This window comes from Chlamydotis macqueenii, chromosome 24 (assembly GCF_036417535.1).
Source record: "Chlamydotis macqueenii isolate bChlMac1 chromosome 24, bChlMac1.mat, whole genome shotgun sequence".
Lineage (NCBI taxonomy): Eukaryota > Metazoa > Chordata > Aves > Otidiformes > Otididae > Chlamydotis > Chlamydotis macqueenii.
The window spans coordinates 7,251,859-7,272,856 of record NC_141579.1 but is presented as its reverse complement, the minus strand read 5'-3'; the positions used below and the strand labels follow the sequence as shown (position 1 = coordinate 7,272,856).

At 62.5% G+C, this 20,998-nt stretch overlaps 1 protein-coding gene across 1 annotated transcript in view; it reads right to left on the bottom strand.

Moving 5' to 3' along the window:
* BCL9L (BCL9 like) overlaps window positions 1-7,650 on the bottom strand; it is a 45,711-nt gene extending 38,061 nt beyond the window's left edge. The window contains exon 1 of the mRNA XM_086766197.1: window positions 7,551-7,650. The gene's annotated coding sequence lies outside the window, so the exon portion shown is untranslated. The remainder of the gene's footprint in view (window positions 1-7,550) is intronic.
* Between the last annotated feature and the right edge of the window lie 13,348 nt (window positions 7,651-20,998).

Below are 20,998 nucleotides of genomic sequence, written 5' to 3'. Positions count from 1 at the left end.
CACAGATTAAACAGCCAGCAGCCAGAGCCGCAGCTGGGAGGGAAGATGCAGACCACCACCTCCTCATGGAAGAGGAGCGGCTGCTGCCCCGCGCCCACCGTGCGCCCCGTGGGTCTTGCTCTGCTCTGTGCCCAGCTCTGGCGGGAGGCGCCGAGCCCGCGTGCCCCGATCTCTAGAAAGCGCGTGTACGGCCGCAGGACAAAATCCTTCCTGTCTTCTTCTCCAAACCTATCTCGCCCCCTCTCAACCGGGACCCCCTCATAAAAATAAGAAGAGACAGGCCTTTCCTGGCATTTCCTTTTTCTGAAAAGGCTGTAAAATTTTCCAAGCGTAGCCAGAGCCAGAGCAAAGTTTGTCAGGAGCTCAGCTCATTAGGCGGCTGCTCAAGGAGCCCCGCGGGAGGCGCAGGCTGCATAATTCAAAACAGCTTGGACCCTGGAAAAGAAAATAGAAACCAGGCTGCGCGAGCGAGGGGGGCAGCTCCAGCTCCGGCATAACCCCTGCTCCAGGAGCGCCGCGTCCGCGGGGCTCGAGAGGAGCCCCGGCCCCAGCAGAGGTGCCGCGGCCAGCCCAAGAGGAGCTGGCACCAGGCGGAGGAAATTCCAAGCCTGTTGCTTCTGGCAGCCGCGCCGGGCCCTGGCTAGGACCTCGGCAACCTGGAAACCGGCTACTCAGCAATTTTCTTGCCATCCAGAGGGCTTGTTCTGAACCACAGTTTCACTTCCCCCTCCCTGCGCTGCAGCCCAAGAGGCAGGGAACACCAGAGGCAAAGAGACGTTCGCTCAAAAGCCGTCGTGACCAAGGCCCCCCCCCCCCCCCCCGAAACGCTCCGCTCTGGGACGCGGTCTGGAGCTGCCACCGTTCCCCCCGTTGCATCTGGGGGTGGGGAGAGCAGAGGAAACTTGCTCGGACCAGCCCTAGGTCTCCCCGGTTCCTTTTGCTGCTTGCCAGAGAAAAGTTCAAACAAGGCTGCGCAGAGGCAGGACACAGGCAGCTTTCAGCCCAGCCTAGCTGCTGCGCTCGGGGCTCGCCTGCGGCCGGACCCGCTCCGTTCAGGCCCCGTCTGGCCCGATCCTCCGCTGCAGACCGGTGCTGGAATGAGTCCCGCCAAGGAAGTGGTGAAAGCTCCATTGCTGCAGGGCTTTCCACAGCCTTGCCCGGCTCGCTGGCGGGAAGAGCCGCGGCCCTCGCTCTCCGTTACTGCCCTGAGGAGCTCCCCATCCAGCTCTGCGCCGCCCCGAGCCCGCGGAGCGCCAGGGCCACAGGAGACCTACAGCGTGGCTGCTCGGGACCCTTCCAACCAGCATTTTGTAAGCCAGCATCCTCCACCGACTGCAGCCTCGCACCGTGCCCTTCCCGAGATGCCAGGAGCCCAGCGCCAACTGACAGCGGAACGAAGCAATAGTCCTTGCGCCCGCTGCCGAAACCCCATCCCATGTGGACAACTGCTCACTGACAGACAGCTATTTAGCAGAGTCTTTCTTCCACAGAGGACATTGAGAACATGTTTTCCATGAGGAAGACTGCAACGCTCCACTCCAATCCCCGCCTGCAGAACCAGGCAGGCGACGCAGACCTGATCACGCAGTTACCAAGCCCTGGGCGGCAAGTCAAGGAAGATCATCCACAAAGCCAGCTTCAGGAGGGGACACATCAAAAGCAGAGGGAAACACCTTTCCTTAATTTAAACCCGGGTACGGCCCTGCACGCAAGGGTACGGCATTCCGGGAGAACGGCATTTCTCCGCGCATCGGACGAGGACCACGGTGCGCCCCGGAGAACAAGACGCTCGACTCGCTCGCCAAGTACACGGTTTGCGACTTCTGCTGTAACCACACCACTCACAGCTTCCTAGCACACCATTTTCTCAGCTGGGCAAATCCCAGAGATGAGACACTCAGGGACTGGAAAGCTCACGGAGCACCGAGCACCCAGGCCACTGCACAAGAGAAGCTCCTGACCACCAGCTTCCCAGAGGGCTGGAAAAGCCCCCTTAGGCCCGGACGAGAACAGGAGGCTGAGACCCAAAGAGAGAGCTGAGGAGGAGCAGAGCGAAGAGCAGGAACTGGGAATCCTGGCTTCTGTCCCTAGCTCTGCCCCATATTCCCTTCCTGTCCTTGGTTAAGTCATTTCCTTTCACTTTTCCTCCCAGCCTCTCTTTCGGAGGCGAAAAAACCCAAGCCCCTGCTTCTGCAGAGCGCTGGAACCTCTGGCCTGCGACAGTGCAGAACGTCGCTACCGCCAGCGGCTGCACGACACCCGGCCCGCAGGAGCCTCGCCGCTCGCGCCGACCCCAGCAGAGCCTGGCATTTCCTGTGCTTACGTTTCGAGAGGCGCAAGGCCTGTAAACAGCGCCGCGGAGCATCTTCTGCGCAAACCAATCCCGGCCCCTGCCTCTCCTTGGCCACCGCATCGGGCGGCTGAGCGAGGAGGAGGAAAGCTGCTCGGCTGAGCTGTGACAGCCGGCCTGTGCCCCCGGCCAGTCGCAGCCAGGATGGGGAAGACACAGCAATGGGACAGGCAGGGTTAAAAGGGAAAAAAAGCCCAAACTAAAACTGCAACCAACCAACCCAACCAGCAGCCTGACGAGGCAGGACGGAGCAGAGGCGCCCAAGGAGCGCAGCCCTCCTGCTCCCTCGCAGACCCGTCCTGCGGCCTCCCACACGCTGCAGGGAGAGGGGAGACCAGTAGGCACAGGCAGGAACAAGGAGCACTCTGTGGTTTCGCTCGGTATTTCGGGCCATCTCTCGCACAGGAGGAGCTCTGCTTCGCTTTCCAAGTCTCGCCCTCTCTGGCACGGATCACAAACCTGGCTCCTGGCCCGGGACTTGGCTCCGGCAGAGCTCCTCACCAAACAGGGTGACGCCCCACCTCTGGGCACAGCGCACGGCCCCGTCTTAAAGCCATCTTGAGGCTATTACCCCAGCATCAGAGGGGGCTCCCCATCAGCCCCTCACTGGCATTCAAGGCATCTGGAGCCGCAGCTGAAAAAGCCAAACCCCAAGCCTAGCTCCTTCTCTTGGCGGAAGCAAAACCCAGCGACGAAGCGCCATTTTCTCTAGCAGCCCCAGTTGAAGCCGGGACGCGATCTGCCCGCAGCGGGGAAGTGCAGCCTCCCAAAGCCGCCCAGGCAGAGGTAGCGCGTTCCTCTGCCTATGGCTGCCTGGAAAGGCGCGCCAGGACAAGATGCCCTCCCATCACCAGCAGCGCGGAGGGGCTGGAGACCACTGCCTGATGCACCCGCCTGGGGATTCCGCATGGACACTGGGATACAGGGGAGCCGCTCGGACCCAGGCACCAGTAGCTGACTAAGAACTGGCCCCTCTCTCCAAAAAGAGCTGGGGCAGCAGGAGCACAAGCTGGGAAAGGAGGTCCGGGTCCAAGCAAGCCAGGCTTGGAGCTGGTGAGGACACCCAACAGCAGCATACGGGCATCTAAGGCTCGGCGCAGGCTTTGGGTCGCCATGCCGAGGTGTCCCGCGCTCCCGCTCCTGACGCACAGGGGACCAGGCTGCCCGGGGCAGTGACAAGCCCAGCTCTGCTCGCCAGGGACGCGGGCAGCATGCAGGGCACCTGGCAAGCCGCCCCTCTGTAGTGTTGCCCTCCCTTAAATCAAAAGCAGGTGCCAGTGATACTAACTGCTTCCTCCTCACTGGCAACTGCCGAGTACAGCCCTGTGGCAACCGCAAACGCCACCGTGAAGCAGTACCAATTAGAACCAAATCCATCACCCTCTCCACCTCCGAGTTCCAGACAAAATCAGGTAGGGAGAAAACACAACCCGCTCCCCGTTCCCAGGAAGGGCCCGGTGCCAAGCAGATGACTGGAAGAGGCACCACAGAAGGAGGAAGGGTGCCTCTCGTCCACGCCACGTGGTTCGGCTGGCGCTGCCTCCAGGGGAGAGGCCGAGGAAGGGCAAAATACAGCAACAGAAACCGCCCCCGCCAGGCTCTGTAACAGCTCCCGGGTACCTTCCACTCGGGGCTGCCGGGGGCAGCGCTGGCAGACGGGACGCCAAAGCGGAGCAGCAAAAACCAACCTGCCAGAAGGGAGCACGAGCTGTGAAACACAAGTCGGGAAGAACCGAGGAATCTCGATTCAGCCATCCTCGCCCCCTGCGCCGCGCAGAGCTGCTGGAAACACACAACAGAGAAGCAAAGCAGCTGCGATGCTGCCTAGGCCCCTTGCTCCAAGAGGGGTGTGTTTTTCCAGGGCTTCACCGCTACAAGAAACCTCGTAGAGTAGTTTTAATCGCACGGAGATCAATGACATAGAGCCAGTATCCAAAGCTCCTGCACCCCCTGGAAACACGGAACCACGCGGGAGATCAGCAGAAGACGCGTTTGTCAAGGTCTCCCTGGGAGGAAAGGACAGCCGAGCGACACCGAGCCCTGACCCGCATTAGATTTTGATTTGCCAGAAGAGTCGTGCTGGCAACCCTCCTAGCGCTTCGCTGATGCAGCCTGAATAACACCGACAAAACATTGCCACATCCGTACATCGTATCGCTGCGATATCTCGGTCCTTTGTTATATCGTGTGTCTGAGCATGTACGTACCACGTTTCCTGTTAAAAAAGCCAAAAGCAGTCACAAACCCAGCACACCTCTCCCCTCTCATCCAGGGCACTGGCGTGGCACTGGGTCTTGGCCAAAAGAGCCGCGGCACGAGGAAAATAACATCGGCGGGGCAAGCTCTGGGCTCCTGCTCAGCCCAGGCCGCGGGGCACGGCCGGCGTCCCTGCGCGGAGGCAGCTGCAGCAGCTCACAGGCGGAGCGGCCCCTCGATGCCCTCCCAGACAGGAACAGCAAGCTTGTGCTTTTCCACAGGGGACTTCCATCCCAGAAGAGGCCTGCCTGGGAGATCCGTCAGTCAGGATATTTAAAGCTGGATGGAGCCCTAAGGAATTATGAGCTGGAAGCCAGCCCGTGCCATCCCCAGGGAATGGCTAGACCCGAGCAGCTCAAAACCCACCGTCGTAGCTGGCACACAGCTAGTGCCAGCAGCGGCACACCTGGACCGCGGGGACCCGGACGCGCCCCTGAGCGCACCAGCAGCTGAACAGTTTCACTCTTAGCGGCAGCTGAGCCTGGCACAATCACCTGAGGCAGCGCAAAGAAGCAAAGGCTGTCCCGACGCCAGCGCCGAACCGGACATCGCACTGACAGGAGACGGGGCACGGGGAACAATCCTGGGACCCAGCTTTCACTCAACACTCTGCAACCAGCAGAACACGATCAGGGTGAGCTACGGAGAGCGAAGTCTCTACAGCCGTGAACGGCTACCAGCTGGGACACAGCTGGTGCTCCTCGCAGAGGGAACCGGGAGCCTCCTCGCTAGCTGCCGCTCACTTCCGCACCCCTCCGCACAGCGGGCGCTGCTGGGAGAGAGGGCTCAGACCGTACCGGCAGCGAGGAGAAGGAAAGGCCAAGTTTTTTCCTCCAAAACAGCAAGGAGAGAGGACGTGACGCCAGCCGGGCCAACAAGGCGATAGAAAAGTCAAAGGCTGAGCTGAGCCTGGGCCTTTGGGACGCCAGGCCAGCACAAGGTGCACAGCTCCGCGAGCGCGAGCCAGCCTGGAGCTGAAGTGCAACTCCAGCGCGCCCCGAGCAGCTGCCCCGGAGCTGCGCAGCCCAGCAAGCTCGGCACTTCCAGCTTTGCGACGGCCTGGTCGCTCCACGCAGCGGTCTGTCCCCTCTGTCACACAGCGGCCAGAGAGCCGCCTTCCCACAGCAACACGGCGGGATGCAGAGGGTGGAAGGCTTCAAAGTACAAACCATAACTATTTTACTTTCTTCAACCTGAACAATTACGCTTTCAAGTTTCTGAGTAAGCTTTCTTTTAGCTGCTATCTTTTTTTCCTCCAGTGAGAGGGAGGAGGGGGTCCTGCAAAGACGAAAGAGACTTTCAGGGGCAGGGAGGCGCATTAACAGCTACAACATTACACCGCAGAAAACACCAAACATCACAAAATGGATTTTCCAGGTAACGAAGATGCAGGTCAAGGTGGTGGGGAGGCACCGATCGCACCATGTGCCCAGCTAAAACGGCAAAACACACATTAAAAACCAGACAGAAAGGTTCTAGAGCATTGAGCGCGCAAATGCTCTAGGAAAAGCCCCCGATGGAGCAGGCAAGGGCTGTAGAGCCAGCACGCTGCTGCGCTCATCTTCCTACCACGGAGAAAGCGAGAACCAGGCAGCGATGCTGGCCTGGCGGTTTCCGCACCAGCACCAGCCGCGGGTGCGTCTTCCAGCCCCACGCGCGGCGGCAGGCAGCATTATCGCAGGCACCCGAGTCAAAGGAGGCCTGGCTTCAGCACCGACACGGACTCGCCAGGCGACCTTGGGCAAATCACTTCCTCTGTGACTCACTGCTCTTATCCCTCCTGCCGCCAAAGTGGCACAACAAGGCACGCACACATCCCTGTGCCGAGACCTGGCGACCAGCGGATGGAAGGAGCTGCGCGTCATTACTGCGTGCCTGGCACGAAGCAGCGGTCGGGCAGGATACCGAGGGGTGGCCGCGTTTGCGGCGCAGACCTCGCAGGTCAAGAGCGCGCAGCTGAGCTTCCTGTGGCACCGCTCTACAGGGATGCGCTGCAGCTGAAGGCGCACGGTCGTCCGCCGTGCCACGCTGCCGGCGGCCCTTTGCCTCGCGCAGCCAGGACGCGACCCTACGACGCCGCAGCCCAACACCCTGTCAAACGGCGCCAGCCCCCAAGGCGCGCAGATGCCGCACGCAACCACGCTGCAGCCTGCCCTGTCACGCAGCGTTACTTATGTGTTCAGATATGCATCCTTCTCACGTTTCTGCTCCAGCAAGTGGTTGCTAGCAGAGTGGGGCGAGGACAAGTTCACCACCTGCTAAAGACAGGTCCCCAGCAGAACGCAGGCAGGCTCGTGTTACGCCGGTTCCTTTCCGCGCATGAGGAAAGCGCGTACGTATGGTGTTTCCCCCCTTCTTCCTCCAAGCTGACCGCGTGCCTGGTTTACCTCGAGAGGGAAGAGAAGCCCGTCGCCCAAGACACGGCAAAGAGCAGGGAGAGCGGTCTCTGACGCCTCGAATGGGCTCTGACGGGAGCGCTTATTTGAACCCCACGCGAAAGGCAGAGAGCCCGGATACAGGAGTCCCAGCTCCAGTCCTGCCCGGGGCTTTACCAGCACCAATAAGGCCTTGGAAAATCCCAAACAGCCCAAGCAGGACCGGGCACAGCGCAAGTAAGTTCTCTGCCCCCGGAGCGCAGCCCCGCTCGAGGCTCCCGAGTCCTCCAGGAAAGGCCGGCGGCTGCGGCGATGGGCTGCCAGGAGCTGGGAAGAGCGGACCGCGAAGGATCGGGGCCAGGCAGGCTGGCGGCGATGCCCGAGGCGAGCGGGAGCGCTGACAGCGCGTCCCCGGCCCGCACCGCCCGCACCAGCGCCCGCGCCGGCAGCCGTAGCACGGCGGCTCCCCGCGAGGCGCCCGGACGACGGCCCCGGCTGCGCGGGGCGGCGCGGAGCCCCGGCCCCCCCCCGGGACGGAACAATGGGGCGGCGGCCGGCGGGGCACTCACCTCGGCGGCGGCGGGGCGGCTCAGGGCAGGCCGGGCGAGCCCGCCGGGGCGGCGCGGGGCGGCTCGGCGGGCTGCTGGGGGCCGGCCGGCGGCGCGGGGCCGGCGGCGCGGGCCGCGCTCATGGCTCGGCCGCCCGCCGCGGGGCGCGGGGCCGGGGCCGGCGCAGCCCCCCGCCCCGCCGCGCCGCTCCTTCCCCCGGCAGCGGCGGCTCCAGCCCGCGCCCGCCGGCGGGGGTGGGCGTCCGGGCGCGGCGGGCCCCGGCTGCCCGCCCGGCCCCGGGCCGCGAGCGGCTTCCCCGCGCTGCGGGCTGCGGTGCCGGCGGGCGCGGCGGCCCGGGCGCGGGCGGGGGCGCCGTGGCGAGGGGCGAGGCGCTGCGTGCCGAGTGCTCCTTTCTCCGCCGGAGCCTGAATAATCATTTGGAGAAACGGGAGCGCTCACTTTCCTCCGAGCGCCGAGCCAGGCGCTGCCCTGTCAAAATAAAAGCCCCGCGCGCTCGTTAACCGCTTCCTGGTCGCGGGCGGCCCAGCGGCCTCTGCCGGGCGCCGGGGCTCCCCCGCCGCCGCCCCCCGCAGCGCCGGCCGCCCCGCACACGTGCGGGTCGCGGGCCCCCCGGCCCACGGAGCGCCCCGGTTCGCCGGCCGGGACAGCAGCCCGCTCCGCTCCGGCGGGACAGTTCGGACTAAGCCCCCGCTCCCAGCCGCGCCGGGGGGGGGGGGGGGCGAGCCCCGCCGTGCGCGGCGGGATCCCGCACCTCGGCCCCTCTCTGCTGGCCCCCCACCCGCACGGGAGCCGCGGTCCCCGCTGTCCTTCCCAACAAGTGTTCCGTGCGCTCGCTCTCCTCCTTCCCCGACCAACAGCCTCCGCCGACGGCGGCACCGGGGCGGGGGCGAGAGGAGCGGGGGGGGGGGGGCGGACGGGACGCGGGGAACCACGGCGGCGCTTGGACCGGAGGGGACCTTGAAGACCCTGAACCCCAACAGCGGGAGGGAGAGGATGTGGCTGGGGAGAGACGGGCGGGTCCAGCTCAATCCCAGCGTCCGGTTCCCCCGGGCCCGACTGGGGGCCGCCGCATGCCCGCACCGGGCGACGGAGCCGGGCCCCCCCCCGCTCCCGGGTGGCGCCAGGAGGTGTCTGTCCCCTGGCTGCCCGCGGGCAGAGAGACCCCGGGGGCAGGGGCCGCCGGGCAGCGCCCCCGAGCAGCGCAGAGCGGGAGCGGCCCCGGCTGGAACCGGCCGCCCCGCGCGCACAGCGCGGCCCCGGAGCAGCGGGGACGGCGGCGGGGGGGTGGGGGGGGGTACGGGGACCCCCCGGCCGGGCGCGCGGCAGCGCCCGCTGCCGAAGGGCGGGGCGGGCTCCCGGGGGGGGCGGGGCAGCGCGCGCGCCCCGCCCCGCCGCGCGCGGGCAGCCGAGCGCCCCCTGCAGGAGCAGCGCCGCTGCCCCCCCCCCCCGCCGTTCCCCCCGCCCCGCACCGGAGGGAGCGCGGGCACCGGCGGCGGCGGAGGGACAGCGTGAGGGGGGCGTGGACGCGGGGCCACCAGGGACCCCGTTAGCAGAACGCGGCACCGAGCACCCCGGGCAGCAGCGAGGCCGCCGCTCCCCCCCAGGCTCCCAGGCGCCCCATCGCCACGCGGTGATGCGTTTTCACGCTTTCATCCGTCCCCGCAGGCGGCACGCGCAGGAGCCCGACCGCCGCTGCCCTGCGCGACAGCTGGGTGCCAGGGGACCCCCGGCAGCTCTTTCCCCCCAGCCGCGTCGGGTGCAGAGGGGACGCACCGTCCTGCAGGCCCTCGGGCGCCTGCCCCTCGCGCTGCCTCCCCGCAGCCTCCCGCCCTTTCGCCGTCACAGCCCCTCACGCGCACATGAAAGCGGCAGGGCGAGAGCGGAGAGGTCAGCGGGAGGACCAGCCACCGCCAGCCCCGCGCTCAGCCTCCGTCTTTAATTAACATCCGCCGGGCGAGCCGCCCTCCCGCGCTCCGCTGCGACTCCCGCTCTCCCCTTCCCTCCTCTGTCATTACACCCGCGCTCACACACACGGGGAGGGGAGCAGACAGGGAAGCAGAGTCCTTGGAGCTCCTCAAAGCCTCCACCGCCACCGGTGACGCACTGGGACCAGCCACCCCGAAGCTCCTGACACATCCTGCTTCCACGGGGTCGGAAGCAGACAGGGATACAGAGATACGCGCTCGGCAAAATCGTCCTCATCCCGTCGCGCTGTGGTGGAGGCGGCCGCGGAAGCGGGGCCCAAGCCCCCTCCAAGGCTCTGGGACGTGTTCGTTCGCATCGCCTCTCCAGAACACCAGCCCTAAGCACAGACCTGCGCAAGACCCCTATGGGCAAGGCCCTCGTTACACTTACAAATATGATTAATTAGGTCCAATTAACGATGCGACTCACAGTTAGCGGGGGCCACCTCTTTGCGAGGCGCTTCCCTGGGGGCTCGCTCCAGCCCCAGGCCGGCCCCCAGCAGGGGTCCCAACGGTGGGAGAGCAGAGGTGGACTGGGACGAAGGCAACGAGCCCAGGGTGGCCAAACACCCATTTTCAGAGCGGCGCTCGGCTCTGCTGAGCCACGTAGGTCCGGAGCAGGGAGCCGGTGGCGGCTCCAGCCCTAAACACACAGACCCCGCACACGGACGCAGCCTGCGTTCCCCCAGGACGGCAAAGGTCCGTCGAGGAGGCGGAAGAGGCCACGCTACCGCCGCAGACTCCGGCCTAAAAACATCTTTTTGGCTCTCCCCGTGCTGCCCTCGGCCCTGCCCATCCCTGCACAGACTCCAAGCCACGGTGCCCTCTTCTCCCCTCGGACACGGGCACAGATCCTATCCCACAGCCTCGCGGGCCCCTGCGGTGCCTGCACCTCCCTCGGGCTGCGTCGCGCCGGCTCAATCCCGCTTCTGTTTCGCTGGTACAGAGCCATCGCTCAGGGAAAGGGGGGAAAAACGCCAGCGCAGGAGAGGCCCCAGGGCTGCATCCAGCCCTGCAGCCGGCCGGGGAAGAATGGGCTCCCTCATGCTGCGCTCGCCGGAGTTTGAGCAGGGCAGCCGCCAGCAGCGGGAGGCTGCGAGGAGCCCGCGCCACCCCCACGCCTGCCAGGCAGCCTGTGCCATCGGCTGGACCCGGACAGAGCCGGGAGCGCCCAGCGCGGCTTCTCTGCTCTGTCCAGGCGGGATCCCAGCCCGTTCCCTCTGCTCTCTGCGCTTTTTAACTGCCACGTCTCCAGCAGGCTGAGGCCGTTCACCCACCGCAGCCATAAGGAACTGGGGAGCGCAAAAACAACGCGTGAGGCGGCGCAGCCAGCTAGCCACAGCCTCCTCCTCAGCACCTTCGGGCCAGAGCCGAGCCCTGGCCCCTCTGTATCCTGGATTTTCCCACACTGCAGCCCTGAAGGCGAAACGCAGCCTGCACTGGAGTACTGGGGGGCAACGCCACCGAGCCGAGCCGTCCTCGTCCCAACTGGAACCACGCTGCTGCAGCCACAGCACGGCTGACGCACCGTCATCTGGCAGAGCCAAACACCTGCCGTGGTTCTGGGATCACAAAGCCGCAGAGGCTCGGGATCCCGGACGCCTTGCTACCCGCTGCCGCTCAGGGACCTGCTCATAACGCCCGTCTGGGGGGGCCACGATGGAGTGCCGCAGGCCTTCTGCTCCCCGCGTGACTCCCGCACGCCCCGAACGCCGGCCTCATCCTCCCGCCGCCTCGCTGCGGCCAGCGCAGGTCCCGGTGCTGCTGGGACACTGGCGCGGGGGACGAGCCCGACCCCCATCGCCCAGCCTGGCCTCGGGCGGCCTCGCTGCCCGCCGCAGCCGGGTTTGGGCCGTTCTCCGCGCGGGCTGTGGAGACTTTTGGTTTGCCGTCTCTGCTCTCATCCGGAGCGGCCGCAGGCGAGCGGCGAACCAAGCCAAGGCCGAGTTCAGAGGCGCGGGAGGGAGCCTCTGCCCCTGCGCCCGGCACAGCCCGGCGAGCCACGGCCCGCAAAGGGTTAAACCGTTCCGCGAGGCCACCGGCGCGATAAACGCAGCCGCGGGCAACGCCGGCGCCTCCCACCGCCACCCAGGGCTCGGGCTGGCTGGGGAGCGGGAAGGTGCGGGGGGGGGCGGGGGAAGGACTCTTATCCTGATAGGGCGCCCGCCGCCCCCGTGCGGGTTTGGAAAATCTGAGCAGGCAGGGCTGGCTCGGGAACCGCAGCGCCTGGCGACACAAAGCCAGCAGATCCCTCGCCGGAGGGACGGGCGGGCGGGAGGGCGCGGGGGGCCCCCCGCAGCGGCCGCATTCCCCTTCCCGGTGGCGTTCCTGGCCGGCTGCGGGGCATTTCAGGGCTGTGCAAACAGGCAGGCGGCTCTCGGCGCTGCCCGGCTGCTGCGGTCGCATTCCTCTGCTCCCTCTCCGCGCCAAGGCTGCGCTCCGCCAGCCTGCCCGCAGCCCACCGACCGCTGCCCGCGCCCGCCAAGCAGACCCCCAGAGCAGAGCAGCCTCGACGGGGACCACGCGTGCCGCGCACATGGGCAAATCGCGCATCTGCGCCTGTGACGGGTGTCGGAGAGGGTGCCAGGGCAGACACACTTTCTGCAGGCGTGCTCAGGCGTGTGAAACCACAAACAGCAGGCACAGAGCGCTGCACAAGGGTGCCGGCCCCGGAGCTGCGCTGCAGACATCGCGCTGGGGATAACAGGCGTGAAGGAGGGCGAAAGAACAGCTTTTGCTGTCCGTGCTACCCCACGTGTGCAGTAAGGCAGCCCTCGGGACAGAGAAATCCCTCCCTTCCATCTATTCCCTCAGTGCCTTCTTCTCCCGAGGATCCCTGGAAGTTTGGTCACTACAGACACAGGGATCGGGAGAGTTTTCAGGGAGGTCACAAGCCTGACACAACTCGCATTTTATTCAACGTCTCTATTAGTATTTGGGGTCACTCGAAATCACCGCTCTGCAAACGGGGTCATAACAGGAAAAGTTAGCGAGCTGCTGCCTTGCGCCATCTGCCAGCACGCCAAGGACTCATGCTGCTGCTGGCCCGGACCAGCGCTTGCGACCCCCATTCCCACACACGCAGCCTCCGTTCCCGAGGCAGTCACGTGCACCTCGGTGTGTACAGCGCCTCAACCACACAAAGCTCCAGCCGGGGGAAAAGCCTCTCCCCCAGCGTCTCAGAGAAGCGGGGTGTGCACCCTGGCACGCTGGGCTGACGCAGCCCGACTCACCCGCGTCAACGCACGGCGACCTGGCCAGACCCATCTGTCCAGCGTGCTGCGGCTGACCACAGCCACAGGCTCCTCTTGTGCTTTCAGGCTCTGCTCCCGCTTCTGCCCCCTCGCTTTTTGCCCAGCCCTTGCTCGTCTGGTCTTCCAAAACACGCCTGCATTCGTGCAGGTCTGAGGGTGCCGAGCACCTCAGCGTACTGACACGGGGACTCGGCGCAGTCTGGGTCAAGGAAAGCTCCTCACTGCCGGAACCCCTGCCCAACTCCCTGTCGCTTGCGTTTCTGTTCAGTTTCCTCTCGCTCTCCAGATTCCTCCCCATCCCCGCAGCGCGCCCTCCGCACGTACCCCTGCGGACACCGAGGCCCCGGCCAGCCTTCCCACAGGGCGCTGGTCCCCGGTGTCCGCGTCAGCCCACACCCGCGCTTTCGCTCCCCCCGCCGGGGCCGCGGGACGGGGGCGCCGCAGGGCGCAGCGCCAGGTCCCCCCGCACCCGCAGGCGACGCCCGGGCCGAGCCGGGGCGCGGCGGCGCCACCTGGCGGGCGCGGGCGGCGCCGCGGCTCCCGGGAGGCGCGGGGCAGCCCCGGGGCCGGCGGGCGGAGCGGGGGCTCCCCCGCAGGGAGCGCGGCCGCAGCGGCGGGCGGGGCACGGATGTTTTCCCTAGGAGGAAAAGGAGAAAGCGCGGCTCCGGTGGAAAACGCCAAAAACGGAGCCGTGGCATCCGGGCGCAGAAGAGCGGAACCGGGGTTCGCAGCGCGGTACCTCCTCCGCCCCGCGTCAGGATCCGGAGAGCTAAACGCACCCTGCACCCCGCCAGCGGCTCCCGGCTGGCACCCGACCCGTCCAACCGCCCCTCCCCGCACAGCCAGCCCGCCGATCAGGAGCCCTGCGAGCTTCCCGTCCTCTGACGGCCGCAGCTCCGCATCCCAGCTGGAAAAGGGGAAGGAGACGGGGAAAGGGAAAAAGGAGTTTTTCCAGAAGCCAATGAAATGCAACTGTGAACACAGTTCCCATGGTAACAGCAGGATCCAGGGGAAGAAAAGGGACTGTAAATCGGATTATCGAGGGGACGAACAGGGAGCGACGGGCAAAGGAACCAGTTGCATCCGCCAGCCCAGCCAGGCCGCTCAAACGCCACCTGCGCCGCGCGCCCGAGGACCGAATCCCCTCGTCACCGCAAGGTCTGCCCGCAGCGCTCCCGGCACAGCGGCACGCTCTGCTCGAGTCACCCAGCGAGTCAAGGTCCCCGCAGCTCCGCCACCACCACTGCCAGCCCAGAGACTTTCCTCAAGAGAGCAGTCTCCCTGTAACTGATGCAATGTATTACTGACTGCCCGACATCTTATCCATAAATGAGGAGGAGGCGCAAAAATGCCCTGAGTGTAAAACAAAATTAAAAAAAAAAAAAAAAAAAAGTGAGGTAACTCCCAAGACCCAAAACTCATGCTCCTCCACTCACAGGGGAAGAAGTACCCCTCCCTGACATCCTAGCAAGGACTCGCACTTGGCGGAGCGAATACAGTGAAATCAAGGCAGCTTTCAAAGAAGCCAGGAGAAGCACAGCAACTCCCATCAGATGGATGTAAACCAGCGCATCCAATGGCAGCAGAGTCTGTCCCAGGCTTAGGAACAATCTCTTCCCACAGCACCTCGGCTGCGCTCTGGATCTGGCTCTCCCCACGCTGCTCAGGCTGCTCGCTGCACGCTGTCTGCCGCTGCTTCCCAGCCAAGACAGGGTTAACTCTCAAACGTGCCTCCTGGGGTTCTGCTACTTCTTTTCTGCTCTGTTTTATTTTCTCAAAGACAGAGATCAGCTGCCTGGATCTGGCTTGACCTGGCAGCAGAGCTCAAGCCGCCCGCCCTGCAGCACAGACGGCCACGTGCGTGCTGGGGGGCACGGGAGGGCCACACGGATTTGCTGCGCTGGAGCCCTCTTGGAGACACGCATGGATATTTCACGGCAGGGAGCGGATGCTCCAGCAGCGCCATGCAACGTGGCCTTGCGCTGCGCTGTCAGGGACACCAAAGGACAGACCCCAGACCAGCGCCCTCCAACACCCAGGGAGCCCCCCGAGGGTAGAGGAACCTCCTCTGCCCTCCTTTGCTCTGCAGGGCCAGCAGCACGAGGAGCCGCCAGCAGCTCCAACACAAACCTGCCATCCTCTGCAGTACCCCGGCAGGGAAAGCCGCACGCAGGCCTGATCCGGGGAGGGGGCGAGGGACAGCCCTGACAGTCCCCAGGACACCCCTAGTAGCGCAACACCCTGTCAGAATGCTGCCCTGGCCCCCAAAGTGCAAGGTGTTCCAGCCGGCCATTGCTAGCCGGGGCCCAGGTTTCAGGAAAGGCACAACATCCAGCTGGAAGCAGAGCAGACATCTCTAGGAGGGCCAGACGGCATTTGGCACGCGCTGTATAGGTGCCCTTTGATTCAGGCACTCAATACGGCTTCCTCCGTTGAAAAGGAGAGCGAGGTTCGAGATCCCTGTTTCGATTCTTCGCAATGCGTAGAGCGGGTCCTGTCCAAGAGTCTCTGAAAGCCTGACATAAAAGGAGCACTTGTGTCTCCAGAGCGCGTGGAAAGGGCAGAGAGAAAACGGACAGAGCAGCACGACGCAGGACTGCCTGGAGCAGGGCTAAGCTCAGCTCTGAAACTCTCAAGTGTGATATAACAGCAAAGTTATCAGGGTATAGGACCAAAGCGTATTCCTAACGGCAATCCTGCCTGGAAGGAACGGCCAGCCGACCTGGATCAAGTCCCCCGAAACCCAGCCATGCAGCAGTGATGCCAACAGGGGGAAGGAGCGAGATCTCAGCCAGGGGAGCCTGTGGAGGACCACAGCTCTGGAAGTGAATTGAGACAAAGCTGCTACACTTTTCTTGGACGTGAATTCGAGTGGGAGGTGTTTGTTACTGCCAATACATTTTTCCTCGTACACAGTTCTTCCACATGAGGTTGAACTGTTAAGCATTGACAGTGCATCTGTTAAGATTGGCTCTAGAAACCAAACGTTCTTGAGAATAAAGAGAGAAACAGGCTGTGCTTGCCCTTCCTCTTCCCAGCCATCCAGCTCCTGTACCACCGAGAAAAGCCACGTGGAGCAGCCCACGTGCACACAGGTGGCCCAAGAGCGGCCGTGTGGAAAGCGCTGCTCTGCGCGAAAGGCGCAGCCGAGGCTGCAGGAACAGCAGGAAGGGCTGAGGAACAAGAAGTTCCCTGAGGACAGTCAGACTCGGGGAAAGGGTGGCACAGCAACCTCAGGCTTGTTTCTGCTGACAACAGGGGGCTTCAAGGAATGGTCCTGCAGATCTGGGAGAAGGGCTCTTCCCAATATTTCAAATTCCCCTCTCGCTTTGTGTTTTCTTTTTACATTTCTGTCCTACCTTCCACGGCAGCTACCTTGGGCTTACAGCAAGCAGTGAGCCTTTTTTTCAGAAAGATCCTGCGCTCAGTAGATAGCACCGGGACCACGATGGACCACAAGCACTGGAAGAGGACATCCCTGCAAACAGAGGATGCAAACCCTCCAAGGTCACAAAATCTTTTCTTCAGAGGAAGAAAAAAAAAAAAAAAAAAAAAAAAAAAAAAGAGAAAGGCCAATGCAGCCTCCTCACTTGACTCCCTTTAATTAGTAACCATCTGGTTTTGAGAAGAGCTGTCAACCAATGTAGAGCACTTGGCAAGCGTCCTGAGCTGCTGCTCTCCTAACTTCGTCTTGGAAACGCTTTAAGCCCCGAGATGCCAAAAGGAAATGAAAAGAAAAGCTAAAGAGAGAGGCGCGCAAGTGAAGCAGGAGAGCAAGGACGCAGGGTAACTTAGCAGACAGAGCGAGACATTCCCCAGGTCCACTTCCAGGTCGGGGAGCAAACTGCAACCACTGCCGGCCGGCAGCCGGGAAGCCTCCCACCCAGCCAGCCACGCGAGACGGACCGCAATACCTCCAGCACCATCTTTCAAACAAGCCCTTACAAATCCCTCCACGTTTTCCGGAAGTCGGGCTGCTCCACTCAGCGTCCTGGCCAAATTCCAACTTAGGCAGTGACTTTCTATCTTCCTAAATTCCCTCCCTCACTTTAATTGCTTTGTCCCAACCACTGTGCGACGGCACTGTGCGCCTGCAGTTACGTGTGCTGCTCCAGCACAGCGTTCATCAACCGGGACAGACACGGACCGTCTTGCAAAGCAAATTTGTTGTGGTCCGTGGATAAGAGCTGCGATGCTCTTCCTCGAGTTTTGCCCTGGCTCTGCCTGACGCCACGCTCCGTTCAAAGAGAGCGGTGCTGATCTCCACCGAGAAACCCACGGGTGCCAAGGGAGTGTTTCACCTAGCTTTTGGACGGAGCCAGGAGGCACGCGAGCCATTCTGCTCTGCAGGCTCCCAGGCTGCCTCTCTGCGAGCCGCAGGAGCTCGGTCCTCGGCCACGCTCCGCCAGCACAAGCCCTCTTGCTCTTTTCAGGGAGCAGCCGCACTGGCAGCAAAGCTGGGCGGCAGAAGCTGGGCTGCAGCATTTTTGTGAGCGCTGCCTGCCTCATTAACATTCAGCACATGGCTCCAGCAGCTTTTAGATCGCTCCTTCCTGACTCTGGGACCTCACGCGTGAGTCAGAGGCTTGCACGTTTGCTTCCCTGCTCCCTGTGAGCCCCCAACACACGGCAAACTGCATTTTGAGCAGTTCTCTTAATTTCTGCGCGCAGACAGCTGCCTTCTCACTGCTGCAAAGAAGCAGAGTCATCCCCTACTCCCCCAAACAGCACCACGTGCACACGGACCACCGCCCTCTTTTCTCACAGACACGTTCACACTCTGCAGTACCCTTGGATTTCGCAAGAAGGTGCATCAGACTCCCCTACACTCGCCCCCCCAACTCCTTCCCACCCCAGTTCCCATACAGTGCTTCAGCTTCCTGTGAAGCCGGCGTAGGAACCAGCTCCCTTTCCCTTCTCCAGCCCCGCACAGCTGAGGGCGCGGAGGATCCCATGTGAAATAGGTGAATGCCCTGCTACAAGGGGCAGATATTGTTTCCCCGCATGTTTCCACAGATCTGTCCTAGGCAGCAAAGGAGTCCGAGGTCCCAACCTGGGCGATCCTCCCGTGACACCTGCCCTGGCATCCACCCGTCTGCCAGAGCAGCAGAGCTGTCGCCTAGTCAACTCCTGACCCGTGAGAAAAAAGCAAGCACTAAATTCCTTATTAGAGCATCTGAGACCACTGGGGACTCGCACCTGATCAGCGTTCTCACACATTTCACAGAGGGGCAGATGAGCAGGTTCCAGCTGCCCTGAGCTGCACAGCGTGTGAGAGATTCTCACTTTGTGTCTCAGGAGCTGCAGGAGACTTGGGCTCGGCTGGGATACCCGCGACCGGCGGGGCAGTGGGAGCTCAAACTCTCTCTCATCCACTTATTTTAAGAGGATGAGCGTGCTGGTCAGACACTCGTGGGACTGAAAATCCCCACGCAGGGAACAGGGAGGTGCCCCAGGGAGGTGACAGGCGAGGGAAACACACGTGGGTCTGGACCGTTTTCTCGTGAGCCTCAACACAGCCAATTCACACCAAAGGATGAAAGTGAAAGGCTGTGGACGCCGTTCCCCTTTTCTGTTTCCCAGCCTCGGCCGGGGAAAACCAAGCTTTTCCTTTACACTACACGCTCCGCTCCAAGCCACAGGAACCTCTGCGCAATACTTTCATCTTCCACACTTCTCCTCCAAAGCCTCTCTTCCTCATCTATTAGCGCTACGCAAAGCGCCCAACTGCCAATGCCAGCGAGACTTCAGGCAGAAATCCATCTATTTCTTCTCCCCAGCTCTTAATTAACACGCGGACTTTAATTACATTTCCCATTTTCACAACAAAATATGTCTCTCTCCTCCACCTGCCCCTCCCTGAGATCATTTCAAGAGCTCTAATAATCATCATCATCCCTCTACCCTGAGCGCGAGGCAGGGAGCACCGCTCCACCTTCCCAAGCTACCTCACCTCGCCCCCAGTCACTCACTCCTCGGAGAGCCGCGTGCCCTGGTCCCGTTTCAAGGGAGAGGGGTGGAAACGCCGCTAACAGGTTGGCACAGCACATTGCCAGGTCTGGATGGAGCCTGCAGGCTTTGGCTGCAGCGAAAGACATCACAACTCAAGGAGGGACACAGAAACAAAGACGAATTGTGGAGGTGTGAGGGATTCCCTCCCTTTTCAAAGGTAAGAGTGCGCCACCCTCCTGCTGAAGCAGCTCTGTCCTCGCTATTTCTACAAGGCACAAACACTGCTGGGGAGCTTTGCACTAACATTCTGCTGGTTCACAGACCCATGCAGCAAAAAAATGGGAAAACTTTCTAACAAACCTCACAGATCCAGCCGCTAGAAAAGCCGACACGTTAGTAAACCACAAAGGTCCATTTCCCAGGAGAAAGTGAAAACTGATAAATTCTTCCCTCTCCAGCCAGATGGGAGCAGGCAAGAAGCTGATGCAATTTCCTCACGCAGGGACCCCGGTGCAGTCAGGCTTTCTGAAGTTCAGGTGTTTGTCAAAGGTAACTCAAACGGCTGCCACTCTCCCCACAAGTCCAGGAACCTCACCCAACTCAAAATCAGCTCTCAGACTGACTGCTTTATCTGACTGTGCACAATTCAGCAGTCAGCTGGTGGCTCTGTCCACTTACAGAGGTCTGGGAAATGAGATTGTCCTTAGCTGTTACTTTACACCTCAGACTTTCAGTGCTCCTCAACGACTTAATCTCTGGCCCTCCTGGCAGCAAACAGCAAGGTAACACCGAACCGAATGTCAAGCTATGCAACATTCGCTTTAGTTCGCAGGCAGACCGAGGAGGGCGAGCTGCCCACCTCTTCCATCGCCGAGTTCTGGAATTAGCAACGCTTCACAGAGCAGCCATGACATCAGGCTCTTGGGACAGAGACAGTGACACAAGGGCAGCGTCGAGGCGATCGCAACACCAAGGAGATGCACAAAGGACTAAAGTATGGCCCAGACAGAGTCCGCAAGGCAAGGACTGCAGGATCTAAACACACAGTGAAGCGCAACGTGCATAACTTGGATGGGGAGAAGAGCTCTCAGCAGAGCTCCGCGCACAGGCAGCAAGCATGCCATGAGCACGTCTCTGCTGCTCACAGAAACCCGTGTCCCTCCTCACAGTACAATGATGCGAAAATCCCAAGTAATTGCCCCAGCAAGAGAGTGTCAGTGAGCGCGCAGAAGGGAGAGGATGGCCCTTTAAATGTGACTGAAGTGTTGTCAATGGATCTGCCACGCAGAGGAGTTAATCCCCCCCCAGCCCCTCTCAGCCACTGCCACGGGATAATTAGATGCGAGGGCTCAGCGCAGATGATGCTCCAGTTGCTTAGCAACTAATGGTTTCCATGGAAATGGCAAAGCACAGCCTTCGGAGCAGTAAGTGAGCAGTGCAGCAGGGCAGGGAAGGATGCCTTAAACTCCTGTGCTGATCCTCTCTTCCAGAATCACTTGGAGGCCTTGAGGTATTAGGGGAGTGAGAAGGGGGTGCCTTAAAGATACATCATCTCTGTTTCAGGCAGCAGTAAACAGAAAAGGGCTTTTTTTGAGACTAAACTTTCCGTGACATGGTCCTCCTGATCCCGGTGACCCCCCGCTAGCAGGATGAGCGAGGCTGAGTCGCACAGCGTGGTCTGATCCAGCAGCTGACGCCCTGGTACGCGGGCTGTCGTGCTATAGGCAGCTGAACGCGATTCCGGCGTCAGTCCTCGTACCCAGGGGCTGAGAGGCAGACACGCACACACAGAGATCAGATTTATTAAGCTTAGCCCAAGTCTATCATCTGGCACTTCCCTCTACACGAACAATTCCTGCCACTGCACTACGGCTGCTCCCCGAGCCAGGTCAGCATCCCACTGTTTCCGAGCACCGTGGCCACGACCTGCATCTCTGCGCACTAAACGCTGCACGCGCTGGCAGCGCAGCTGCACTGCTGCAAGCTGCAATCCTGTCATCTCATGCGCTGAGCAGAGACCAGCTCTGTTTGTATTCTGATAAGAGAGCTCTGGGACGCTTGGGTGGGGTTGTTGACTCAGTGCTAAGTGGTCTTCAGCCCCCTCGCCTGACGCAGGGATGGCCTGCATCAGCGCCCGCTTGCGAATGCCAGCCTCACACATGAAAGCTTTGCAAACATCTCGAGCCCTGACGGCACAGAAGGGGGTATGGAAACTCTCACCAGGAAGACAGGCCCTGCTCTCCTGCCCTCCCCGCCGTCCAGCCCTGCGCTCGTGACA